General features: G+C 37.0%; 1 protein-coding gene across 11 annotated transcripts in view; it reads left to right on the plus strand.

Annotated features, from left to right (window-relative positions):
- ERC1 (ELKS/RAB6-interacting/CAST family member 1) overlaps positions 1–27,979 on the plus strand; it is a 547,045-nt gene that overhangs the window by 355,981 nt on the left and 163,085 nt on the right. The window lies entirely within an intron of this gene.

Below are 27,979 nucleotides of genomic sequence, written 5' to 3' on the forward strand. Positions count from 1 at the left end.
AATATTTGTTCCTCCAGGGCATGAGTGTGAGCTGTCTTTCCATTTCTTTGTGTCATCTACAGTTTCTTCTATCAGTGTTTTAGTGTTTTTCAGAGTATGGGTCTTTCACCCCTTTGGTTAGGTTTATTCCTACGTATTTTACTGGTTTTTGTGCAGTTGTAAATGGGATTGATCCCATAATTCCACTTTCTACTGCTTCATTATTGGTATATAGAAATTCAGCAGATTTCTGTATGTTGATTTTGTACTTTGTGACTTTACTGAATTCATTGATCAGTTCTAGCAATTTTTTGGTGATATCTTTTGCGTTTTCTATTTATAGTGTTATGTTATCTGCAAATAGTGAAAGTTTGGCTTCCTTGCTGATTTGGATGCATTTTATTTCTTTCTGTTGTCTGATTGCTGTGGCTAGGACTTCCAGTACCATGTTGGATAAAAGTGGTGAGAGTGGACATCCCTGTCTTTTTCCTGACCATAGAGGAAAAGCTCTCAGTTTATCACCATTGAGGATGATATTAGCTGTGGGTTTTTCATATATGACCTTTATTATGTTGAGGTATATTCCCTCTAAAGCTACTTTGTTGAAGGTTTTTATTATGAATGGATGTTGTACTTTGTAAAATGCTTTTTCTGCTTCTATTGAAATAATCATATGTTTCTTATCCTTCCTTTTATTAATGTAATGTATCACTTTGACTTGCAAATACTGAGCCATCTTTTAGGCTTTTCTTGAATTTATCTCCTAATACTGAAAAAAAAATTAACCAGGCAAATATCTAGGGTAAGAGCATTTCTTTTTTTTCTTTATTCTTTTCTTTTTTTTTTTTTTAGGGTAAAAGCATTTCTGGCAGAAAATAGTGCAAATACAAAGTCCCTGAGGCAGAACTGAACTTAGAAAATAGAAAAAAAAAGAGACCTTGAGTTTAACAAAAGAGGGGATTCATAGGAAATGTGCCCAAAACAGTTGGAAAGACCCAGGTCATTTAAGACTTTAAAGGAGTTTGAGTTTTATTCTAAATGAAGTAGGAGACCATTAAAGTATTTTAAAGAGGGTGTTGACATGGTCCAGTTTATGTCTTTAAAGCTTATAGACCTAGAGTATATTTTGTAGGTTGAGCCTTTGGCATTTTCATAGATTAAATATTGGGGGTTAAGGAAATGGAGGGATCAAGAATGGCTTATTTGTTGTTAGCATGAATAATCGATCCTGTTTAGTTCTAGAGATACTCCTATTTTTCTGTGGTGCTGTGCCTTGTGTGGCTCAGATTTCTGCAGTGGCCACCGTGGTGACCCCTACTTAGGTTCCAAGATTTCTAATTTACACTCAAATGCTCAGACAGTTATTTGGCATATCCAGGATGGGTAAAATCAGAAAGACTTAGGAGCGGGGCATCTGGGTGGCTCAGTGGGTTAAAGCCTCTGCTTTCGGCTGAGATCATGATCCCAGAGTCCTGGGATTGAGCCCCACATCAGATTCTCCGCTCAGCAGGGAGCCTGCTTCCCCCCTTCTCTCTCTGCCTGCCTTTCTGCCTACTTGTGATCTCTGTCTGTCAGATAAATAAAATCTTTTAAGGAAAAAAAAAAAGACTTAGGAGCTTAGCAGTATGGTGTGCTGGAACTAGTCTTCTCCCACCAAGGTGTCATGTTTTTCAGTTTATGAGACACCTGTATATTTTTAAGAAGTACATGAAGGTGAGGAGTGCACTGTTAAGTCCACATAAGTGAGAAGATTCTGCCTTGGCTGTTTGCTCCAGTTTTTCAATCTTGTATGCCTATAGAAGCAAATCAGATACAGTCAGTGACCAAACAGGTAATATAAATTATTGACATGGGACATAATACAATGATTAAAGTGGGACAGTCTGAGGCACTCAACTTCAATGAAAATCAAAACAAATGCCATGCAGATAAAAATATGGTAAACCATATTTATACCACAGGAAGCAATTTCTGATAGCACTCTACAATTTTTTTTTCAGTTCTTGAGGTGGGAGGTGGGGGTGGAGTGGAAAGACAGAGAAGTGGTGTCAGCTTTGTGGCTATATAAGATCTTTATCATTTTAGTCCTTCCCACACACCCCCAACAATAAATACTTGGCATCCATATACAAACAAGAGTGTCTTTGTAGGAGCTATGGGATTTCCCACTGGACACCAATGGACCTGGAAAGAATCTTGCCCACCCATGCAACATGTAATAGGCAGAGAGACCTTGTTCCTGTCTGTGGACACTGAAGTGATCCATGTATCAGCTCTTGACCAAGGTCTGGAGCCCCTGGAAAACACTAACTCAAACAGTCACTAACAAAGAAGAAAGCCTTTGTGAAAGTTTAGGTGCACAGAGGATGCAGCACAGTTTTGGAGCAAACAAAAATGAATTTGGACATACTGGACTGGGTTGTGGCTCCTACTTCAAATGTGAAGACAACACAAAATTCAAAGGGACACCAATAATCAAAGAAATATGACACCACCACAGAATCATGATAATCTTCCAGGGACCAACCCCCAAACATAGAGATCTACAACTTCTACTAAAGCATTCCGAATAGCCGTTGTAAGGAAATTCATTGAACTACAAAAAAAACTCGAGAAAACACAGACAGACAATTGAACAAAACTGTGAAAAACAATGTATGAACAAAACAAGAAGTTTAACAATGAGATAGAAACTGTGAAATGGAATCAAATAGAAACTCTGGTACTGAAGAATTCAGGGAATTAAATGAAAAATGCCTCAGTAGCAGGCTTGCTTAAGCAGAGAAGAAATCAGTGAGAACTAAGACAGGAATTTTAAAATTATCCAGTCAGAGGAGCACACTGGAAAAAGAATGAAGATAGTCTAATGATTTAAATGATACCATCAAAGGGACCAATTTGTGAATTATTGTATTTCCAGAAGGAAAAAAGAATGAAAAGGGGACAGAAAGCTTATGTAAAGAAATAAAAACAGAACTTCCCAAATTTGGGGAAAGATTTTGAATATCCAAGTTCATGAAGCTTGTAAGTCACAAACAGAATCAACTTAAAGAAATCCTCTGCTCGGGTACTTGGTGGCTCAGCCAATTAAGCATTTGCTTTGGGCTCAGGTCATGATCCCAGGGTCCTAGAATCAAGTCCCACATTGGCCTTCTTGCTCAGCAGAGCATCTACTTCTCCCTCTGCTGCTGCTCGCTCTCTCTCTCTCTCTCTCTATGTCAAATAAATAAAAGCTTTTAAAAAAAGAAAAAGAAGAAATCCTCTCCTTTCTATTCAACATAGTACTAAAAATCCTAGCCTGAACAATTAGGCAAGAAATAGAAATTAAAGGCATCAGAATTGGAAAGGATGAAGTAAAACTGTCTTTACTTAAGGTAACATAGTTTTAAAATATAGAAAATCATAGGGATGCCTGTGTGGCTCAGTCGGTTTAAGCATCTGCTTTTGGCTCAGGTCATGATCCCGGGATCAAGTCCCATACTAGGCTCTGTGCTCATTGGGGAGCCTCCTTCTCCCTCTGGCTATTGTTCTCACTGCTTGTGCTCTCTCTCTCTGACAAATAAATAAATAAAATCTTCAAAAAAAGAAAATCATAAAAACACTACCAAAAGACTATTAGATCTAATTAGTGAATTCAGTAAAGTAGCAAGATACAAAATTAACATATAAAAATTAGTTGCATTTCTTTCACTAACAGTGAGCTATCTGAAAAAGAAACAATCACATTTGTAACAGCATCAAGACAATAAAATATTTAATAAGTTTAACCAAAGAGGTGAAAGATCTCTGCAGTATAAACTACCAGACATTGATTAAAGAAATTGAAGAAGATACAAATCAATGAAAAGATACCCTGTGTCATGGATTAGAAGAATTAACATTGTTAAATGTCCATGCTATCCAAAGCCATCTATACATATAATGCAATCCCTACCAATGTTTTGATGGCATCTTTTACAGAAGTAGAAAAAGCAATCCTAAAATTTATATGGAACCACAAAAGATCATGAATAGCCAAAGCAAACCTGAGAAAGAACAAAGCTGAAAGTATCACATTCCCTGATTTCAAATGACATTACAAAACTATAGTAATCAAAACAGTATGGTAGAGGCATACAAAAATATGTATATATTAGTGAAATGGAATTGAGAGTCCATGTATAAACTTACACATATACAGTCAATTAATTTATGACAAAAGAGCCAAACATACTCAATGGGGAGAGCATAGTCTCTTAATAAAAGGTTTTGGGAAAACTGGTCACTGGTCACTGATGATGGTACACTGATCATGTACCATACACAAAGGTCATCTCAAAATAGATTAAAGACATAAACATAAGACTTGAAACCATAAAACTCCTGGAAGAAAAACAGGAGTAAGCTCCTTAACGTTGGTCTTCAAGACGATTTTTTGAATTTGACACCAAAGCAAAGCAAACAAAAATCAGTGAGTGGGACTATATCAAACTTAAACGCTTCTATACAACAGCACAAACCATAAATAAAATGAAGAGCAACCTATGGAATGAGAAAGTATTTTCAAATCATATATCTGATAAGGGGTTAATTTCAAAAGTATATAAAGAACTCATACAATTAAATTGCAAAAGAATCCCCTAAATAATCCAATTAAAAATGAGCACCTGAGGTGCCTGGGTGGCTCAGTTAGTTAAGCATCTGTCTTTGGCTCAGGTCATCATCCTCGATCCTGGGAATAAGCCCCATGTCTGGCTCTCTGCCCAGCAGGGAATCTGCTTCTTCCTCTCCCTCTGCCCCTCCCCAACCATCGCCCACTCCTGCGCTCGTTCCTGCCTGCTCATTCTCAAATAAAAATAAATAAAATCTTAAAAAAAAAAAAAAATAGGCACAGGACCTGAATAGGCATGGTTCCAAGGAAGATAATCCAAACAGCCAAGAGCTCCAAGAGCTATATGAGAAGGTGCTCAACAGGACTAATCATCAGAGAAATGCACATCAAGGCCATAAAATACGAATCACCTTATGCCTAAGAGAATGGCTTTCATCAAAAGGACAATAAATAGTGAGTGGTAGGGAGGATGTGGAGCAAAGTAAAGTCTTGTACACTGTTAGTAGGAATGTAAATTGTCTCAGTCACTATGGAAAACAGTTTGGAGTTCCTCAAAAAATTAAAAATAGAACCTACCATATGCTCTAGCAACTTAATGTCTGGGTATATATCCGGGAAAAAAATCACTATCAAAAAGATATTTGCACCCCTATGTTCATTGTAGCATTACTTACTATAGCCAAGACATGGAAACAGTCAAAGTTTCCAACAGGTGAATGGATGAAGAAAATATGGTAGATATATACAATGGAATATTATTCAGCCATAAAAAGTAAGGGAAGTCTGCTATTTGCAACAGCATAAATGGACCCTGAGAGCATTATACTAAGTCAGAGCAAGACAAATACTCTGTGATCTCACTTACATGTAGATAAAATATGTGGTTTCCAAAGATGGGGAATGGGGAAATTGGGTTGGGTTAAGATGTTCAGAAGGGAAAAAAAAAAAAAAAAAGATGTTCAGAAGGTACAAACTTCCAGTTACAAGATTAATAAGTACTGGGAGTGTAATGTATACAACATGATGACTATAATGTTAATTTTTTCTCTTTATTAAAGAGTGCTGACATACTTAAATTCAATGATAAATATTTTAAAAGGAAATGAAAATCACTTGTAATCCTACCAAGAGCTAACTAATTCATCATTATATAACTGTTCAGACCTCATTCTCTGTATCTTCAAGAAAAGAATTTTCCAATTTAACACTTAGTGTGAAAATCTTTTAAAATCAACTGATCTTTATCGTTCTTTTCTTTTTTTTTTTTTTTTAAGATACTTATTTGACAGAAAGACATCACAAGTATGCAGAGAGGCAGGCAGAGAGAGAGAGAGGGAAGCAGGCTCCCCACTGAGCAGAGAGCCCTATGTGGGACTCGATCCCAGGACCCTAAAGATCATGACCTGAGCCAAAGGCAGTGGCTTAACCCACTGAGCCACCCAGGTGCCCCTTTATCATTATTTTCAATGCTAACATAATACTCTTATGAATGATATACCATAAATTATTTTTCTGGCCCCCTTTGTTAAGGATATGGTATTTTCCATTTCCTATTATTTTAACCATAAGTAGTATGTTGTCACTTTACTTTTGGGAAAGTGAAACATCTCTGTTTACTGTTCTTCTGGAGGAACAAATAAATACATATTAGTTTAAAGCATTAGGTACTAACATTCCTATTTTCCCTCGAAATGCTGTTCATTCTATACTATATAAAATATGTGACAGAATTTGGAGATTGAATAAAGAGTTGTAGAGACATAAACTAGATCCCAGAAATACAGTTTATCTGCTAGAGAAATTTAGTTATTTAACATATTGAATCATTAAAACTATTGAGTGTCTGCTATATATCAAACATTGTTCTAAAGCAGACTTTAGTCATTATATTTATGTTTTAGCTTACAATTGTCTTTTTAATTCAGGACTTTCTTTACAGAGATTAAAAAAAAACACAAAACATTAAATTTGCCATTTCAACAATTTTTAAATGTGCAGTTCCCTAGTGTTATGTATTTTACAGTGCTGTAAAACTGACCTTCAGATCTTTTTTACCTTGCATTAAACACCTCTTCTTTACCCCCTTTCCCTCTGCTTCTGGTAACTTGGTAGTACTTTCTGTTTCTGTGAATTTGACTACTTTAGGTAAGTGTAAGTGGAATCATTCAGTATTTGTCTTTTTGTGATTGGCCTATATCTCTTAGCATTTTGTCCTCAAGATTTGTCCATGTTGTAGCATATAACAACTTTTTTTTTAATAGGCCAGGAATTTGAAACTTGAGATTAGCTTGGCATACTTTATGTAATTCTGTTAACAAGTTTGTTTCTGAATCACAGAATGGATATTCAAAACATTGGAAAAATATTTGTAAAAACTTCTCATATTTCACAAAATGTTAAGCAGTTTGTGCCAATTACTGGTCTTTTGGAGAATTCATAGATGAAAGCCATGGAAAACAGGAAATCATAATATATTATGATGATAGATATAATGGAGATATGAACAGGGTTCAATGGGAGCTTGAAGAGCGGGAGGTGCCCAAATCTACCTGGAATTAAGGTAGACTTCACAGACTACTTACCTTTCTTCCAGAGAACTAAGAGAAGAAAGCATTGGAAGTATTATTTTTTATTATTAATTATCTTTATTAACATATAATGTATTATTTGCCCCAGGGGTACAGGTCTATGAATTGTCAGGCTTACACACTTCACAGCACTCCCCAATGTACATAACCCAACCACCTTCTCCACAGTCCCCCACCAGCAACCCTCATTTTGTTTTGTGAGATTAAGAGTCTCATGGTTTGTCTCCTTCCCAATCCCATCTTGTTTCACTTTTTCCTTCCCTGCCCCCCAAACCCCCCACTCTGCATCTCAAATTCCTCATATCAGGGAGATCATATGATAATTGTCTTTCTCTGATTGACTTATTTCACTCAGCATAATACCCTCTAGTTCCATCCACATTGTTGTAAATGGCAAGTTTTCATTTCTTTTGATGGCTGTATAGTATTCCATGGTATATATATACCATATATTCTTTATCCGTTCATCTGTTGATGGACATCTAGGTTCTTTCCATAGTTTGGCTCTTGTGGACATTGCTGCTATAAACAGTTGGGTACACGTGCCCCATCAGATAACTACATTTGTATCTTTAGTAGTGCAATTGCTGGGTCATAGGGTAGCTCTATTTTCAACTTTTTGAGGAAGCTCCTTGCTATTTTCCAGAGTGGCTACACCAGCTTGCATTCCCACCAACAGTGTAGGAGGGTTCCCCTTTCTCCACATCCTCTCCAACATCTGTCGTTTCCTGACTGGTTAATTTTAGCCATTCTGACTGGTGCGAGGTGGTATCTCATTGTGGTTTTGATTTGTATTTCCCTGATGCCAAGTGATGTGGAGCACTTTTTCATGTGTCTGTTGTCCATCTGGATGTCTTATTTGCAGAAATGTCTGTTCATGTCCTCTGCCCATTTCTTTATTGCATTATTTGTTCTTTGGGTGTTGAGTTTGATAAGTTCTTTATAGATTTTGGATACTAGCCCTTTATCTGATATGTCATTTGCATATATCTTTTCCCATTCTGTTGGTTGTCCTTTGGTTTTGTTAACTGTTTCCTTCGCTGTGCAAAAGGTTTTGATCTTTACGAAGTCCCGATAGTTTGCCCTTGATTTCCTTGCCTTTGGCGATGTTTCTAGGAAGAAGTTGCTGTGGCTGAGATCGAAGAGGTTGCTGCCTGTGTTCTCCTCAAGGATTTTGATGGATTCCTGTCTGACATTGAGGTCTTTCATCCATTTTGAGTCTATTTTTATATGTGGTGTAAGGAAATGGTGCAGTTTCATTCTTCTGCATGTGGCTGCCCGGTGTTCCCAACACCATTTGTTAAAGAGGACTGTCTTTTTTCCATTGGACATTCTTTTCTGCTTTGTCAAAGATTAGTTGACCATAGAGTTGAGGGTCTATTTCTGGGCTTTCTCTTCTGGTCCATTAATCTACATGTCTGTTTTTGTGCCAGTACCATACTGTCTCGATGATGACAGCTTTGTAATAGAGCTTGGAGTCTGGAATTGTGATGCTACCAACTTTGGCTTTCTTTTTCAACATTCCTCTGGCTATTCGGGGTCTTTTCTGGTTCCATATAAAATTTAGGATTATTTGTTCCATTTCTTCGAAAAAGATTGATGGTATTTTGGTAGGGATTGCATTAAATGTGTACATTGCTTTAGGTAGCGTAAACATTTTCACAATATTTGTTCTTCCAGTCCATGAGCATGGAATGTTTTTCCATTTCTTTGTGTCTTCCTCAATTTCTTTCATAAGTACCTTATAGTTTTCTGAGTACAGATTCTTTGCCTCTTTGGTTAGGTTTATTCTTAGGTATCTTATGACTTTGGGTGCTGGAAGTATTCTTAATAGAAAAAATAGAATGTAAGAAGTGATAAAGGTATAAAATATTAAGGTATATTTGAGAAACTACCAGAAATTTAGTATTGTTGGCACAAATAATATTCAAGGTGAATTCTGAAGGATAAAGCTGGTAGGGCCTTGGGTGCTGTCCCACTAATTAACATTTTTATTCTGTATGCATAGAGAGTAGGAAAGTGACATGAACCGATCCATATTTGAAGAAGATAATGCTGGCTCTGTTATCAATGAATAGACTAGGGCAGAAGACCAGTAAGGAATCCATTAGATAGATTGAGAAGGGAATATTCTCGAAATTTAAGAATTAAGCAAACTCGTAGAACTTGAATGAAATAAATATCAATATATATGTAATCTGTCTTTTTTGCCTGTCGCTCACATGGTCTCCAACTCTTTTGAGCCCCTAAACTAGCGAGTCCTGGCACTAGGCAGCTTTGAAATGTTTGTTTCAAAAAAAAAAAAAAATAAGTCCCTGGGGGCGCCTGGGTGGCTCAGTGGATTAAGCCTCTGCCTTCAGCTCAGGTCATGATCTCAGGGTCCTGGGATCAAGCCCCCACTGGGCTCTCTGTTCAGCAGGGAGCCTGCTTCCCCTTTTCTCTCTGCGTGCTTCTGCCTACTTGTGTTATCTCTCTCTCTTTCTGTCAAATAAATAAATAAAATCTTTAAAAAAAAAAAAAATTCCTGTTTTAACAGACGAGAGTAGGAGCACCTGAACGTAGAGCAAGCAGACTTTACAGCTCCTCTGGGGATTTCTCATGTAGGCAACATGAGATCAATAGAGTCCTGTGCAAATAAGCTTTATAAGCAAATGGCCATTTTTCCCTTTATAGATTCCATCACTCTAAAGAAAGTACCATTTGTTACAAGTGGTATTTTCCCTTTTACCTTTATCTCTGATTTTAAAATACTTCATCGGACATTTAAATTACAGCAGCTTTGATATCAGTCTTTGTATTTTACAGTTTCAGAACTCTGCTTCTCATCATTTTGGCCCGAAAATATCCCATGCAGTCATCATGCTGCTTCTAAATTAAAAGGTTGCTATAAGCTACATCAGAAATACTGTACCTAGCATAAAAACTGTACATCTCTTCTTGAAGCAGATTGTAACTTTAAAGCTTAGTTCTGTTGATATTGATATTGAGTCATTTTCTGGAAAGTTAATACGTTTACTGTCAGCTTGTCACTTCCATCAGCCAGTCACTTAACTACCCTTCCTACCCTCTCAGACATCTCCTTCACTTTCTCCCTTCTAACTCATTTCTCAGATGCCATTACTTCATTCTCTGCAGGACTGGGAAAGATAAGCACATATATAATTCCTGGTTGTGCTGGGCTTCCCTTTAGTAAGTGCTTCTAAACTAATTTAAATAAACTGTACTTTGAGACTTATCTTTTAAATCATGAATTTCATGTGTAAAAACATTTTCCTCCTTGTTCATAAACAAAGCATGTGACTGTTGTGTCATAGAACTGAAGGCAGGGGAGTATCCACTTTGGGGGAGGGTCTTTTTTTCTTCTTTCTATTTTTCTTTTTCTTTCTTTTTTTTTTTTTTTTTAAGATCACTAATCCACTCTTGTGTTGTTTTCTTTGCTAATCATGACCTTACTTTCAGGATGCAATAAATCCTGTCACCATCTCAATGGGGAAAATAGACTTTTAATACACTTTAAATATAGTATTTTCTTTGCATTGAGTCAAGAAGATAGCAATTTCTCAGCAGGAGGAAAGACTCTGGAACCACGTGATAGTTTATATTGTGAAACCCCTTTACAGTACATTTTGGTTATCGTGTTGTAACAAAGCAAACAGTCCTTAGGCACACGAGTCTAGGGAGGTAAGACCCATGACTAAAGGATTCTTGAGTAGATGTTAAAAGATATAATTGGAGAGAAATATAAAACCCAGGGTATAATTGGGTTTCTTCTTTGTATTTCTGTTCTCGCAACCTGAACTCTAAGGAGAATTAGTATTTGTTAAGTGCCTTCTATGTGCCAGATTCACAGCTGTAATGAGGTATATTATTTCTAAGTGCCTCAGTCTTAACAACTACTTTGGGAAGTTTAAGAATTTGTACAACCATTTTATAGATAATAAAAATGAAGTTCAGGAAGTCACTTAAGTCACACAGATAGTATATGGCAACATTGAAGTCCAAAACACATGTTCTTGTTTTTTTTAAATTTTTTTTATTTATTTGACAGACAGAGATCACAAGTAGGCAGAGAGGCAGGCAGAGAGAGAGAGGAGGAAGCGGGCTCCCTGCCAAGCAGAGAGCCCGATGCGGGGCTCGATACCAGGACCCTGGGATCATGACGTGAACCGAAAGCAGAGGCTTAACCCACTGAGCCACCCAGGCGCCCCTGTTCTTATTTTTTTTAATTTAATTTTATTTATTTATTTATTTGACAGAGAGAGAGGTCACAAGTAGGCAGAGAGGCAAGCAGAGAGAGAGAGGGAGAAACAGGCTCCCCACTGAGCAGAGAGCCAGATGCGGGGCCCGATCCCAGGACCCTGAGATCATGACCTGAGCCGAAGGCAGAGGCTTAAACCACTGAGCCAGCCAGGCGCCCCACATGTTCTTATTTCTGATAGTACACCTCAAGTCAGAGGTTTTTATTTATTTGTTTGTTATTATATTCTTTTTTAAAATTTAAGCAATAGCAGAGGCACCTGGGTGACTCAGTTGGTTAAGCATCCAACTCTTGGTTTCGGCTCAGGTCATGATCTTAGAGGCCTAGGATCAAGCTCCAGGTCAGACTCCACACTCAGCAGGGGGTCTTCTCAAGACTCTCTCTCTCTTCTCTTGCCTCTCCTAGCCACTCATGTGCATGCTCTCTTTCTCTCTAAAATAAATAAATAAATCTTTTAAAAATTGAATCTATAGCAGAAGTAGAAAGAATAAACCGAAAAAAAAAAAAAGCTCAAAAGTTAAGTGCTTAGGAAATAATCATTATATGAAGTGAGTATTGATTCCTCTCATATTTCTATACACATATACCAAAGGGAAAATGAGGAAATGATGGAATCATAAAAACATGCCATTTTGGTTTTTTTGAGATTTTTAAAATTTATTTGACAGAGAGAGAGAGCACAAGTAGGCAGAGAGGCAGACAGAGAGGGAGAGGCAAAAGCAGGCTCCCCGCTGAGCAGAGAGCCCGATCCAAGGCTTGATCCCAGGACCCCGAGATCATGACCCAAGCCGAAGGCAGAGGCTCAACCCACTGAGCCACCCAGGTGCCCCACCACATGCCATTTTGAATAAAAACTGAATTTCATTTTACTTGATTGTAACAGAATGAACAAATGGAATTTCAAATATTTCTTTATTGCACACGAGAATTTCTAAGACTTCCTCTCAAGGATAAAAAAAAAGATTGAAACTAGGGTCATGTTTTTCACTAATAATCAGTGTTAATTCATCCCATACTCCAAAAAATTAGGAAATTTACACTTCTCACCAATATTTAAATATTTTCCTCATCTCAGCTTCACTGAGGTTTGTATCATTTACATTTTATTATAACTGTAATTCCCAAATTTACTTTATCTAGCTTCTACTTTAAAGTCAGTGGTAATTACTCTCTTTCCTGAATTCTTTGCTTTTCTTCTTCTTTATTGAATGTCATCTTTTAAAATAATTTTTAAATTTTTTTTAAGGTTTTACTTATTTGAGAGAGAGAGCACCCTTGAGGTTGAGTTCGGGGGGTGGAGCAGAGGGAGAGGGAGAAGCAGACTCCTTGCTGAGCAGGGAGCCCAACAGGGGGCTCCATCCCAGAACCCTGTGATCATGACCTAATCCAAAGGCAGCTGCCTAACCAACTGAGCCATCCAGGTGCCCCATGAATTTTATCTTTAATTGGCTTTTTCAGGAAAGATTTATGGATATTGAATTCTTTTCTTTCTTTTTTTTTGTTTGTTTTTGCATGCCTGATGTTTATTTTGCCATTATACTTAAAGAACTATTTAGCTGATTATAAAATTCTTGGATATATTTCTTCTAATGTGGAGTGGGTGAAAATCTCTGATACCTTTCCTTACCCCCACCTTATCTGAAACCTGGTTGCTTCCTCCTTCCAGACAATACTGTAGCATTGAAATGACTGCTCTGCTTTTCCGTAGTCTGAGGAGGTGAGGAGAAGGGACAGTATCCAGCTAGGGCTATGTACAGTCTTTGTTATACCACCTCCTGGTCTCAGTTTTTTGTGCTCTGTAATTTGATAAAATATCACATGTTCATCCTGCTAGGAGTGAGTAGGATTCAGATCATTTGTGAAATTCTTTAGTGACTCCCAGATAATGACCTATCCTGGTCATTTTCTTGCCTATACTGAGGCTTCTGTAGGTAAGTATTTCTCCTGATTGTCATTTTGTAAGATGTCAGTCCAGTAAAAATATTTTTAAAAAGAGAATTTAAGGGGCGCCTGGGTGGCTCAGTGGGTTAAAAGCCTCCACCTTTGGCTCAGGTCATGATCCCAGGGTCCTGGAATCGATCCCTGCATTGGGCTCCTTGCTCGGCAGGGAGCCTGCTTCCCCCTCTCTCTGCCTGCCTCTCTGCCTACTCGTGATGTCTGTCTGTCAAATAAATAAATAAAATCTTTTAAAAAATAAAATAATAATAATAAATAAATAAATAGAGAATTTAAGCAGGTTATTGCAACAGATGTGGGCCAAGAGCAACCTCATCTTATTATCTGAGTTTTCTGAACAAATATCACTTTCTTGTGTTCCATGATCTGGAAGGGATTAGGAAACACTGATCTAAACTACAGGACCTGAAATCCTCATGGTTTGTTCTTTTAACAACAAATTTTTTTTTGTTTTGGATATGGATTACCTAGGATACATTCTCTGTATCTCTATAGACTATTACTTTCGTAGGCATAAAAAGTTTTGATTTATAACTAGAGTAATTAAAAATAACAGATTAAAATTATAATTACAGTTCTTGTTTTTTAAAGTTGTGTGTTTTTATTGAAGAATAATTGATATGCATATTTGTATTGGCTTCAGATGTACAATATAGTTATTGAATAGTTGTATACATTATCAAGTGGTCACCACACTAAGTCCTTACCATATATTACTACACGTAGCTGTTACAGTATTGTTGACTCTAATGCTGTACATTACATCTCTGTATCTTATTCATTTTAAAATTAGGATATTGTACGTCTTAATTTCCTCTTCCTAGTTCATCTACCACCCACCTGCCTCTGCAACGATCAGTTGTTCTCTGTATTTATGAGTCTGTTTCTGTTGTTAATCTGCTTTTCAGATTCCATGTGTAAGTCAAGTCAAAATGGTATTTGTTCTCTGTCTGATTTATTTCACTTACCATAGTACCCAATAGTCCATCCATGTTGTTGCAAATGGTAAGATTTCTTTTCTTTTTTTGTTTAATGGCTGAGTAATATCACATTTCCTTTAGCCATTCATTTATTTGTTATACTTGGGTTGCTTCCATATCATAGCTATTGTAAATAATGCTGTGAGGAATATAGGAGTGCATGTGTCTTTTTGAATTAGTTTTTCATTTTCTTTGGATAAATACCTAAGAGTGGAATTGCTGGATCATATGGTAGTTCTATTTTTAATTTTTGGGGGGGAATCTCCATTGATGTTATCTTTTTTTATTTTATTTATTTATTTATTTATTTATTTATTTTTAAGATTTATTTATTTGACAGATAGAGATTACAAGTAGGCAGAGTGGCAGGCAGAGAGAGAGAGAGAGAGAGGAGGAAGCAGGCTCCCAGCTAAGCAGAGAGCCCGATGCGGGGCTCGATCCCAGAACCCTGGGATCATGACCTGAGCTGAAGGCAGAGGCTTTAACCCGCTGAGCCACCCAGGTGCCCCTGATGTTATCTTTTTTTAAAGATTTTATGTATTTCTTTTGAGAGAGAGAGCATGAGTGGAGAGAGGGGCAGAGAAAGAGGCAAAGGGAATCTCAAGCAGACTCTGTGCTGAGCATGGAGCCCAGAATGAGCCTGAGATCATGACATGAGCCAAAACCATGAGTCGGACACTTAACCAACTGGGCCACCCAGGTATGCCCCGTTGCTATTTTCCATAATGGCTGCACCAAATTTACATTTCCACTAACAATCCATGGAGACTCCCTTTTCTCTACATCCTCACCAACACTTGTTATTTCTAGTTTTTTTGATAACAGCCATTCTGACAGGTGTGAGGTGATACCTTACTGTGGTTTTGATTTGCATTTTCCTGATGGTTAGTGATGTTGAGCATCTTTTCTTTGCCCATTTTTTTTGCTCATATCCATTTTTTAATTAGATTTTTAAAAATTTAGTTTCATGAGTTCTCTGTATATTTTGGATGCTAATTCTTTATCAGTAAAATTACATATTTTAAGTATCCATGTACTCTGGTTATATTAAAAATTTAATACAAGTCTGTTCATTCAACAAGTGTTTATTGAATACCAATTTTAGATACTAAGGAGGGATCTATGAAGAAATACATTAAAGCATGATCAAAATAAAAAATGGAAGTGTATACATAAAGCCATGTATGTTGCCACACTATCGTTCACATATTGACTACAACTCAAGTTGTGCTAGGCAGCTGGCCATATATAAATGTAGCACAGAATTCTGGCAGCGGTCAAATTATATGAGACATAAAGGGAATTGGTGAGCAGGGATGGCTTCGAGGAGGTTGTGATATCAGAGAAGTGGGACAGCAGTTGATAAGATTTGGTGAATTTTAAGTAATTGATAATATTAAAGCATAAATTAAAATAGTGGGAGAGAGAATGCCATAATCATAGCTCATATGCCATGCTAAGGATTTTAGTCTTTACCTTATTTACTTACATATTTCCACATAACAAGTTATCCCAGATTTAGTCGCCTAGAACAAAAATTATTGTCTCAGTTTCCGATGATCAGAAATTTGGGAGCCCTTTAGCTGTGTGCTTCTGACCCCAGACCTCTTATGAGATTGCAGTTAAGATGTCAGCTCACGCTGCAGCCATCTGAAGCTTGACTGTGGGTTCAAGAGCTATGACCTGGATGACTAACTCACATAGCTGTCAAGAAGAATCCTCGATTTTTCATTGGCTGTTTGCAGGAGCCTTTACTTCCTCACAGAATGGGCCTCTCTGTAGGCTGCTCGTAGCATGGCAGCTAGCTTCCCATAGAGTGATCCCAGGGTGAGAGGACACTGAGGACAGAAGCCACAGTATTTTTTATCACATGATCTTAGAAGTGATTTACATCACTTCAACCATCTTATCTTATATTGGTCACACAGATCACCACTGGTATAATATAAAAAGAATTTATAAATCGTATGAATACCAGGTTATGGGGAACCAGTGGGGTCCATGTTGGAGGCTGACTATCCTATCCTGGAAGCAATAAAGAGCTATTAAATATTTTAAATGTAGAAGTGACATTTATATTTGCATTTCAGATATATGATTCTGCTGTGGAAAATCAAGTGTAGAGACAAAATTAAATCATGGAAACACTAGTAATCTCAAGTTTTTGAGGCCCTGAAGTTAAAGCAGCACTTACAAGGTTTAAGAATTTTTGAGAAACACTTTAAAAAGGCATAATTTATTGGTTGCTGATTGGATATGGTGAATTAGGAAGTAGAGGAGTTAAGGATGACTGTTAAGTGTCTGAGTTAAGAAACTAAGTGGACATTGATGTAGTCCACTGAGATGCAGGACAGGAAAGTATATCTACCTAGTAGACATTTGGTTATCTGTAAGTTTGATGTTCAAACAGAAGGGAATGAACAATAGTATAAAATGAGAAGAGGGCCTATAGTAGTATATCGCTAGGGAATTCAACACATGGATGAGGGGGAAATGATCCTGCAAAGGAGATGAAGAAGAATTGTTAGGAGCTAGATAGTAAACCAGCAAAGTGTGATCTTATGGAAGCCAAGAGAGAATATAGTGTTGAGAAAATAAGGAAGGATAGCTAACCTATAAGCACTAAAATGTAAAGCTCAGTGAAGCTCTGAAGTGTAGTTTGAAAAGCCTAAACTAAATGGTTTGATTTAGTTGGTATGGTGACCCTAACCTTAGTGTGAAAACAAAATATAATTTTTTCCAAGATAGTACTGTTAGGATCTAATGATCCCCTTTGCATTACCCCTCCATAATACACTCACATACACACACACGTACATGCGTGCACATGTTCATCCACCCTCCCCCACACACAGAGCCCACACGACTTTATAAGACAAAATTAGCTTCTTCTCCACCCCTCCCACATCTTACTATGGTGGCCAATAAAAGGAGTCAGCAAACTTTTTTCCATAAAGGACCAGATAGAAAAGATGTTAGGCTTTGTGGGTCATATGGTCTCTTTTACAACTACTCAGCTTATGAACTACTCAGCTGTGTCATTGTAGTGGAAAAGCAGTCCTAGACAGTATGTAAATAAACACGTGTGGCTGTGTAACAGTACAGCTTTATTTACAGAAACAAGTGGGACAGCACTTTTACTCCTAGGTACATAGGCAAAATAATTGAAAGAGGGAACTCATACTTTTACACCATTGTTCATAGCAACATTATTTACAACAGCCAAAAGATGGAAGCAACCTAAGTATTCATCAACTCATAAGTAGGTAAACAAAAACAATGGAATATTATTCAGCCTTGAAAAGAAATGAAATTCTGGCTTGTGCTACCACATGGATGAACCTTGAAATCATTATGATGAGTGAAAGAAGCTGGACACAGGAGGACAAATTACATGGATCCACTTATCTGAGGTAGATAGAATAGGCCAAATTCCTATAGACAGAAAGTAGACTACAGGTTACTCGGGCTGGGCAAATGGGGAATGGGGAGTTATTGTTTCATGGGTACAGAGTTTCTATTTAAAAGTATGAACAAGTTCTAAAAATCGATAGAGGTTTTAGTTGTACAACACTGTGATGTACTTAATGCCACTGAATCGTGCACTTAATGGTTAAAATGGTAAATTTAATGTATATTTTACTACAATTAACAACAGCAACAACAATAATGATAAAATAGACAGCAGGGTAAATTTGGCTCCTGGGTTATAGTTTACCAGTGCCTGGACTAGAAACTCTTGAGTACAGAGACTGTGTTTCTTTCAACTTAATCTATAGCATCTAACACAGCTGTTTTATTAAAGATGTGCAGAAGCTCAACGTAGCCAAATGAAATTAAGAATTTGGATCATTCTTTATTTACTTGTATATTTATTTTCATAGTCTGTTTAATGTTTATTTAGTACTTGCTTGATTTTTTTATTGCAAATTGAACACATTTATGATGTCTAAAGATTGCAGGAGGAAAAAGAAAATACATTTTTATCATTACAGATTAAATGACTTATCTTCTTCATACAGTTTCGAAAAATATCAGTTCTAATGAGCTCATCTTATACATAAATGTTTATGTTTTCTCTTTGCACATGTAAATAACAGCCTTAGATTTTGCACAGTAACTGGCTTATCTTCATGGTAGAATCTGTGAAAACAAGGCTTCATGTCGGTCTATAGAAATCACTAATACTGGAAAAAACATAAAAGGGTTTTTTTGTAGAAGAAACCTGTACTTTTTTCACATTACATCATTTACATTTCTTCAGGGCTATTTACAAATATTTATTAATGTTCATTAATATAGGTCCCTCTTTACAAGGGAGGAAATTAAGAGGGTAAAAGCTTGGTAAACTTCAAAGGGAATCATAGTTCTTAATGACAGGAAGAATCTTCATCTTTCAGTTAAGAACCTTAGTCAGCTATGGCCCAACTCAAAAAATTGACAACCTTCCTTTCATTTCTAGGAGAATCACTGATTGATTGACCCTAACAGAGTAAGTAGATATTATCAGTCAGCCACTGTAGTATGTAAGAAACAGACTATGTTGTGACATTTGTTTATTATAGATAGATGGTTTTGGAGTTTTTTCCTTTTGGGGTTTTTTATTGTATGGGCTTTTTTTGCTTGTTTGTTTGTTTTTTAGACTGGGGGTCAGAATCAAGTGAAGATGATATTTTTTAGTTCATTGTGTAAGTAGAATTGCGTCAAGACTCTTGGCTGTTTTAAAGTGTGTCCTCTTGAATTAGGTCACTGAAATACTAGGATCTATTTTAGTGCCAGGACTAGTGTCACATTTTAGTTTTCTAAACTGTGCTTAACTTATTAGTCAATTTAAAATCAACCAAGGGCGCCTGGGTGGCTCAGTGGGTTAAGCCGCTGCCTTCGGCTCAGGTCATGATCTCAGGGTCCTGGGATCAAGTCCCGCATCGGGCTCTCTGCTCAGCAGGGAGCCTGCTTCCCTCTCTCTCTCTCTGCCTGCCTCTCTATCTACTTGTGATCTCTCTCTGTCAAATAAATAAATAAAATCTTAAAAAAAATAAAATAAAATGCAACCAAAACAAAATTAGCTACCTTGAAGGGGAAAGTTGAAATAATATAGTAGTTTCTTTGTAGAGAAATTCTGTAAAACTGGAACATATCTGTTTTGATGGTCCTTAAGCTTTATTTCCTATAAAATACTAAATAAATTTTGTGATTGCTATCAATTTTCACATTAGCCCAGGAAGTATTCTTTTATTGTCAGGTTTAGGATTGAGGGCTTCTCTAGAAAAGAGCATTTTTTTCTTAATGCCTGTTTTTCATATGTCTCTCCAATTTGTTGATTCTCTAGAGTGTGATCCATTTTAAATCTTACCTGCAGTGTTTATAGGCTGCGAAGGCTTGTGGCATTTCCTAGTAAAAACCAACTCCACGGGGGCACCTGGATGGCTCAGTGGGTTAAGCCTCTGCCTTCGGCTCAGGTCATGATCTCAGGTCCTGGGATCGAGCCCCGCATCAGGCTCTCTGCTCAACGGGGAGCCTACTTCCTCCTCTCTCTCTGCCTGCCTCTCTGCCTACTTATGATCTCTCTGTCAAATAAATAAATAAAATCTTAAAAAAAAAAAAAAAACCACAACTCCACGACCAGTGTAAATGATTTGCCAACTGCTTCTTCATGATTTGGGTGTCTTTTCTAGTAAGAAGCAGACGCAAGAAGGGAGCGAGAGGTCATTAAGAAGAAACATACCTGCCCCTCTTGTTTACAGAAGCTTTAATATTTATTAATTAAAGAACTTTTGTTACTGAATTCTTTTTAGGAAACTTGTTGGATTGTATGGTCAATGATTAAGTATCAGCTCTTAAGGAAAAAATGTATAATGTCTTAAAACATAATATGACAAGATTTACAAAAACCTATGTCCCTTGAGATTTATGAGCAATCAGTCCCATTGTCCTCAATATGTAGTTTGTTTATAGTTGCTGAGAAGTCCCATAGTCATTTTTTTCTTTTTGATTCACTGAAAAGATTTTCCCTTGATAGGTCTATGATTCAATTATTGTAGTTTGCCTTGATCTCCAGTCACCATGCTCAAATTTTTGAACACCTCATGCATATATATATACAGTCCAGTCACTTTAATGACTTGGGAAGTTGTGAAGAGGCTAAGGAGTTAGACTCTATATTTTCTCTTGGCCTGTTTCTTATTGCAAAGGAATGTAGTAAAGCACTGTGGCTTTTTTTGTCTATTGACTACATGTGCCCCAAACCTATTCAGTCAAGTAGGTCTTTATTGATAAAAGTAAATTTGGGGCTCCTGGGTGGCTCAGTGGGTTAAGCCTCTGCCTTCGGCTCAGGTCATGATCTCAGGGTCCTGGGATCAAGCCCCACATCGGGCTCCTTGCTCAGCAGGGAGCCTGTTTCTCCCTCTGCCTGCCTCTCTGCCTACTTGTGATCTCTCTCTCTGACAAATAAATAAAATCTTTAAAAAAAAAAAAAGTAAATTGCCTCCATTATATTCCAAAAGATCAGGACATGGGGGTCAGTTCTGTGGTCATCATAATAGAGAGTCCCAACACTTTTTCTTTAGGCTTTCTTCAAGTAGAAGTTTAAAATAATATTAGTATGGATGGGCCTTTGGCTTGGAGACTTCAGTTAATGCATAAAGTGATATTGATCATCTAGCTAAAAACTGGTGTCTTGGCTTAAAAGTAGTTCTTTTTGATAACCAGAAATGTGGTTTTGTTTGTTTTAGTGGCTTTAAGCATTTTATTCAAAAAGTTGAGGACATAAAAAGATAACTTGGTGATTATACTTAGATCCTAATGTAAAAAGCCCATAAGAATTCAACAAACATAATGTTTACAACTGGTTAGATTTCCAATTTTCCTAAACAACAGTATGGAACTATTGCCAGTCCTGAAAAATCGCACTGATTGCAGTATTAGGTCTCCAAGCCCAAAGAATGCCCTGATGACTGTCTCCAGGATTACTCTAACTGGTATTCCTTATTGAGTTATCAAGAGGGAAGCCCAGGTTCATAGTCATTTGCTTTTTTTATTTTAGGCACCAAAAGGTGCTCTTCTTGGTTTATGAGTTTTAAAGACTGGGAAATTTGACACAGGGAGTATTATTTTTTGAGTGGGTAAATAAAGTTCAGGAAAAGCAGCGAACAAAGGAGGTTTAAAAAAAGGATGGGTTGCATTTAAATTTATTCTGTAGTTCTGTTACCATAATAATTCACTCAAAAGGGATTCATTTTGAATTTAGTATTTAGTGTTAAAAGGAACAGAGCTAGGGCAAGTGCAGGCCAGCACTAAGTAACAATGGTGGATTGAGACCTATTGTATTTTTTAAGTGATTCCAGGGCTGTCCAGGTGTCCTGATTTAAAGGCTGCTTCTTGAGTCAGGAAATTGTACCTTGTTCTGAGGTTTACTGTAATAAAGTGCATAGTCCTAGGGGATGGTACTGCTGGCCTCATGAATCACTTTACAGGCTGGCTGTACTGACCTAAGCCCCATGATTTATTTGTGTCATACCATAGTAGGAATGGCAAATATGTAAGGCACACATGGTTTCTAGGATGGTTCCTTAACAGGAAAACTGCCATAAATCCATAAAGTGAGATAGGGCAGAGCCAGCCATAGCTCACGTCATGTCCAAGAGATCTCTTCCTATTTTATAGGATGTATAGTTTTAGCACTGGGTAAGTTTAACATTCTTCTTGGAATGAGTCCATGGTCTTTTTGTATACTATGTTTTAGGCTACCCAGTCTTAGTTTCATTACTTACATCATCTTTTATATCTAAGCTTGTGATTGACAGCATTGCAAAAAGATTAAAATTTTACCTGTGTTTGACCTTCATTTGATTCCCAGCATTAATAAAGAGATTCTCTTAAAATTGCACTTAGGATATAAGCTAGTCTTAGGCTAGTCAAATATTGAGCCAAAATGGTCAAGATAATAATTAATCTTTCATTTTAATCTGAATGAAATAATGTTATTTTAACTTTTTATTTTGAGATAATTTTAGATTTTGTAGATTCACATATAGTTGTGAGAAATAATACAGAGAAGATCCCATTGTACTCTTAGGCACTCTTTTCCCAGTGGTAACATCTGGCAAAACCAAGATGTGATATTGTACACAGTAGCACAACCAGGATATGGACATTGATATGGTCAAGATACAGAACATTTCTGTCACCACAGAGACCGCTTTTTATAGTCACACCCACTCCCCTCTCATCCCACCTTCATTATCTCTCTTGGCAGCCACTAATCTGTTCTACATTTTTTAATTTTGTCATTTTAAGAAGTTCTGTAAATGGAATAATACAGTATGTAATCTTTTCAGATTGTTTTTCACTCTACACAATTATCTCAGATTAATGCAGATTGTTGCATTTATCAGTAGTTTGTTTCTTTTTATTACTGAGTGATGTTCCATGGTCTGCATATACTACAGCTCGTTTAACCAGTCACCTGTAGAAGGACATCGGAATTGTTTCCAGTTTTTGTCTATTATGGAAAAACCCTGCTATAAGCATTGGTGTATAGGTTTTTTTTGTAACTTAAGTTTCAACTTTTCTGGAATCAGTGCCCAGGTGTACAGTTGTTAGATCATATTGTAGTTGCATATTTAATATGTCAAGAAACTAACTGGGTGCCCAGTCAGTTAAGGGTCCAACTCTCGGTTTCCTCAGGTCATGGTCTCAGGGGTCATGAGATTTAGCCCTGCCTCGGCTCTGCACTCAACAGGGAATCTGCTTGAAGATTCTCTCCCTCTGTCCCTCCTCCAACTCACGCTCTCTCGTACCCTCTCTCTCTCTCTGGAATAAATACATAAATCTTAAAAAGAAAAAAGAAACTGCCAAACTGCTTTCCAGATTAGTGGCACCATATTACATTCTTACAGTGTGTAAGTGATCCTATCTTTCCATATCCTTGCTAGCATTTGGTATTGTCTCTGTTTTTATTCTAGCAGTTCTGACAGTTGTGTAATGGTATCTCATTGTGGGTTGTTGTTTTTTTTTAAGATTTTATTTATTTATTTGACAGACAGGTAGGCAGAGAGGCAGGCAGAGAGAGAGGAAGGGAAACAGGCTCCCTGCTGAGCAGAGAGCCCGATGCTGGGCTTGATCCCAGGACCCTGGGATCATGACCTGAGTCGAAGGCAGAGGCTTTATTTAACCCACTGAGCCACCCGGGTGCCCCTCTCATTGTGTTTTTTATTTTGCATTTCTCTGAGGGAGAATGATACTATCTTTTTATGTGCTTATTTGTCACCTATATATTCTCTTTTTTTCACCTATATATTCTTATCAGTGAAATGTCTCCATGTTTTCTTTCCATTTTCTAATTAGAGTGTTTATTGTTGAGTTTTGAGAATTCTTTATTCTGAATACGAGTCTTTTGTCAGACATATGGTTTGCAGGTATTTTCCTTTAGTCTGGGTCGTACCTTTTCATCCTCTAAACAGACTCATAACTCTGACTTTAGTAATTCAGTATATCTTTTAAGTTAATTTTATTTTTTAGGGCAGTTTTAGGTTAATAGCAGAATCAGGTGGAAATTACAGAGTCCCCAGGCTCTGCAATCCCCATATATACACAATCTTGCCCATATATACACAGTTTCTCCCGCTATCAACTGTGGGTACCAGGTGTTATATTTATTACAATCAATGAACCTACATTATGTCATTGTTACCCAAAGCCCATAGTTTATATCAGAGTTCACTCATAGTTTTGTACATTCTTTGGATTTAAAAAAAATATATAATGTCATGTACCAGCCACTGTAGTATCATATAGAAGTTTCACTGCCCTAAAAATCCTCTGTGCTCATTTGTCTCTTCCTCTCCCTAACCCCTGGAAACTGCCTCTCTTTTTACTGTCTCCATAATTTTGCCTTTTCCAAAATGTTATGTAGCTGGAATTTTACTCAGTGTAGCCTCTTCAAAATGACTCTTTCACTTAGTAATATGTATTTGAGTTACTTTTACATCTTTTTATGGCTTCTGTAGCTCATTTCTTTTTAGTGCTAAACAATATTCCATTGTCTTGATGTAACACAGTTTATCCACTCACATACTGAAGGACCTCTTAATTGTTTCCAAATTTTGGCAGTTATGAGTAAGGCTGGTATAAACTTCCCTGTCCAGGTCTTTGATGTAAGTTTTGCATGAACATAAGTATTCAGTTCATTTGGATAAATACTGAGGAGTCTGATTGCTAGATTATATGGTAAGAGGAAGAGTTAGTTTTTTGAGCAAAAACTGCCAAACTATCACACAAAATGGCTATATACTTTTGCATTCCCACCAGTGGTGATGAGAGTTGTTTATTCTCACCAGCATTTAATATTGTCTGTGTTTGGATTTTGGTCATTCTGTTAACTGTGTACTGATACCTCATTGTTGTTTTAATTTGCAGTTCTCTAATGACATCCGATGTTCAACTTTTCTTTGTATGTATATCTTCTTTGTGAGATGTCCAAGTCTTTTGCCCATCTTTAAAATCAGGTTATTCATTTTACTAGTAGTGAGTTTTGAGTTTTTTTTAATATTCTGGATAACAGTCCTTTATCATTTGTATCTTTTGCATATGTTTTCTCCCATTTTAAGGCTTCTCTTCTCAGTCCCTTGATATCTGGAATTTTTAAGCACATGCTTTATGAAATAATGGAGTATGTTTATTTTACAACAGACATATCCAGAGTACAAAGACTTGTATGCTTAAATTAAATAATTTAAGATTTGTTTGTTTTAATAGTGAGATATTAATGAAATATAGGGAAAATAATTTTTAGATATACATGTTAACCAAAGAGGAGAGGGATCATTTTCTAGGTTTATAAGTGTCTTTTACAAATAAATTTTTTTTAAAAGGTAACAACCAATTCCTTTTTTAAAAAATAAGATTAAACAATTGATAAATAAATTACTACTTAGATACTGCCTCAAAAACCCCCCAAATCCATTAGACACCAATTGCAACCCAGCACAACATACTCCTCTCCCCAGAGCTTCAAAAGGCCTAAGTCTTCACCTGCCTTATTGCCTCACAGGGTTCTTAGGGCACTCCAAGCTCAGTCTACCACCAGACTTCATAATGCTCCCATGTTCTAGTCACCTAGATTTCTCAGGATAACTTTTTAAGATTGAGGCCTTATCTTGGCTCAGTGCTTAGTTTGATCTTTATCACATACACGACATGTAATGAATGTGTACTGAACTGAGCTGAACCAGCAGGAGCAAGAGGGATTAGAAGACTGAATTTCAAATAAAAAGGATTTAAGAGGCACTCAGAAAGTATAGACTTGGGAAACGTGAAAACTTTCAAATGACTAAAGCATCAGTCTGGAAAATTTGGGTTAGAGCCAAACTGAACAGTTGGAATGCCGTGTAGAGTTTGTAAATTGATACACCTACCTTTTACATAGAATGGTGAATTTTTGTAGCTAAAAGTATTTAGAATTTATATTTTTAATCCAAAAAACATCAAATTGAGATCTGTCAGTAGATCCTCAAATAATTTCTCTTTCTCCTGTACCTTCAGTGTTAAAGCAGGTATCCTCAAATACTGGCACATGCAAACAGAATTCAGAGAAATTGCAAGACCTGAAATAACTCGTGAAATTAGCAATTATCTAGGGTGTGGTTTTAGATGATAACACTTGCTTTTATTCTTTCTGTTGCTTTCTCTCTTTTTATTTCTTTCAAAGTACATCCAAATACAACTTCTTATATTCATGATCTCCTCTGTAAGACAGTGTGTATTTACAATAGGACTGTTTTAAATTTGAGATACCTTTTTTCTTTTTCAAATGTAGTAGTAAATGCCAGTTCAGTGTGTGTACTCAAATCAGTCTCTTAATTCTCAGTGTGATTTACTCCCCTTGGACCTAATGCAAAATTCTCAGGTATGAGAAGCAATCAAGTCTTCTTACCCAGACATGTGTTCAGACAAATGAGATAATCAACTTTATAAATTAATATATAATGTTATGTTGTGCTGTTTTTACCTTCACAAAAAGCTTTTAATTTCTTAACTTGCTGGACTAGTAGCAGAGATAAGGTGTCTTAAGAATTGCTACTCTGCGGAGAGTATCATAGAAACTACCACAGGGAAGTTAACAGAACTCCCAGCCAATTAGTAGATAATAAGACCCTTTGTTGGGGGCCTACGTGGCTCATTTGATTAAGTATCTGCCTTTAGCTCAGGTCACGATCCAGGGTTCCTGGGATTGAGACCTGCCTCTGGCTCTCAGCTCAGTGGGGAGTCTGCTTCTCCCTCTCTCTCTGCACCCCCCCCGACTTGTGCAGTCCCTCTCAAATAAATAAAAATCGTTTTAAAAAAAATAAGCCCCTTGTTGGCTGTGATAGCCACAGAAAGTTATTTCATTTTGCTTCATTTGACTCAAGCAAGAGAATGTGATAATGTTATATTTTAATCCCTTTGAAATTTAATAGCATTCTAATCATGAACAAACTATGGAAGATGCACATTTGTTGCTTTTACTCATAATGGTAATTTCTTACGTTTTACTTTGTTCTCAAATAATCAAGGTGGGAGTTCCAACATCAATTAACTATTTAACTGAGATTATAAGAATATACTTTACTCATTTACAGCTTATAGATTTCTTTAAATGAAATATTGGGATTTGGGTTGAAGATGGTGGCATATGAAGTTCATAAATTCACTCCCTCCCCTGGATACAAATGAATACAACTATATATGGAACAGTTTCTTTTGAAAAAGGCCAGGAAACTGGATGAGCAGAGTCTCCACCAAAAAAAAAAAAAAAAAAAAAAGAAAAAGAAAATAGCATCAAGATGGGTAGCATCTTTGTAGCAGTTCACCATTATGAGAGATCTCAAAAATGCTGAACTATTCCCTAATGAATGAGCAGTTTCTCCTCCACATCAGGCATGCCAGCCCTTGGATTCTGCAAAAGAAGTAAGACCCCTAAAAGCCAGGTTTTGAAATACAACAAGGACTATGTCCAGGAAAGCCACAGATCTGTAGGGAACAGAGAACCACCTACCCTCCCGCCCTTAAAGGGCTCACTCACAGATTTACTCCCCTTGGGACCTAATGCAAAAGCACCAATTTGAAAAGCATGTAGACCAGATGTGAAAGACTCCCACTTACTAAACTTAAAGTGCCTATTAGAGGGGTTGGAAACTGTTGGAACTTTCTGCATGGATGGAGACATTGACAGATACCATATTTGTGATTTCATCCTACCTTGCCATTGTCAGTGCCCCACATCCTCAGTGCAAGTATGTGTCACAGCCAGGTTGGGTGACAGCCTAGCCCACATGTACTCTCCAGTGTCAATCACATGTTGCAACTGGGCTGGGCGATAGCCCTGCAAACCCCCTCACAGCAAATATGGCCCCATCATAACATATGGGAACACAAAGTCCACACAGGGAACACCACTTGAGTGCCTAGCTCTGGCAGTCAGAGGGGATCGCACTTCTGGGATCCAAGGAGATGTACCATCTCCTTAAGAAGGGGACTAACTCCTTTAAGAGTGGGAGAGGTAGTTTTTTTGCCTAATACATAGAAACAGAGTTAAGCAAAATGAGGAGACATTTCATGTCCCAAATGAAAGAACAAGACAAAACATCAA

Source organism: Meles meles, chromosome 7 (genome assembly GCF_922984935.1).
Source record: "Meles meles chromosome 7, mMelMel3.1 paternal haplotype, whole genome shotgun sequence".
Taxonomy (NCBI): Eukaryota; Metazoa; Chordata; class Mammalia; order Carnivora; family Mustelidae; genus Meles; species Meles meles.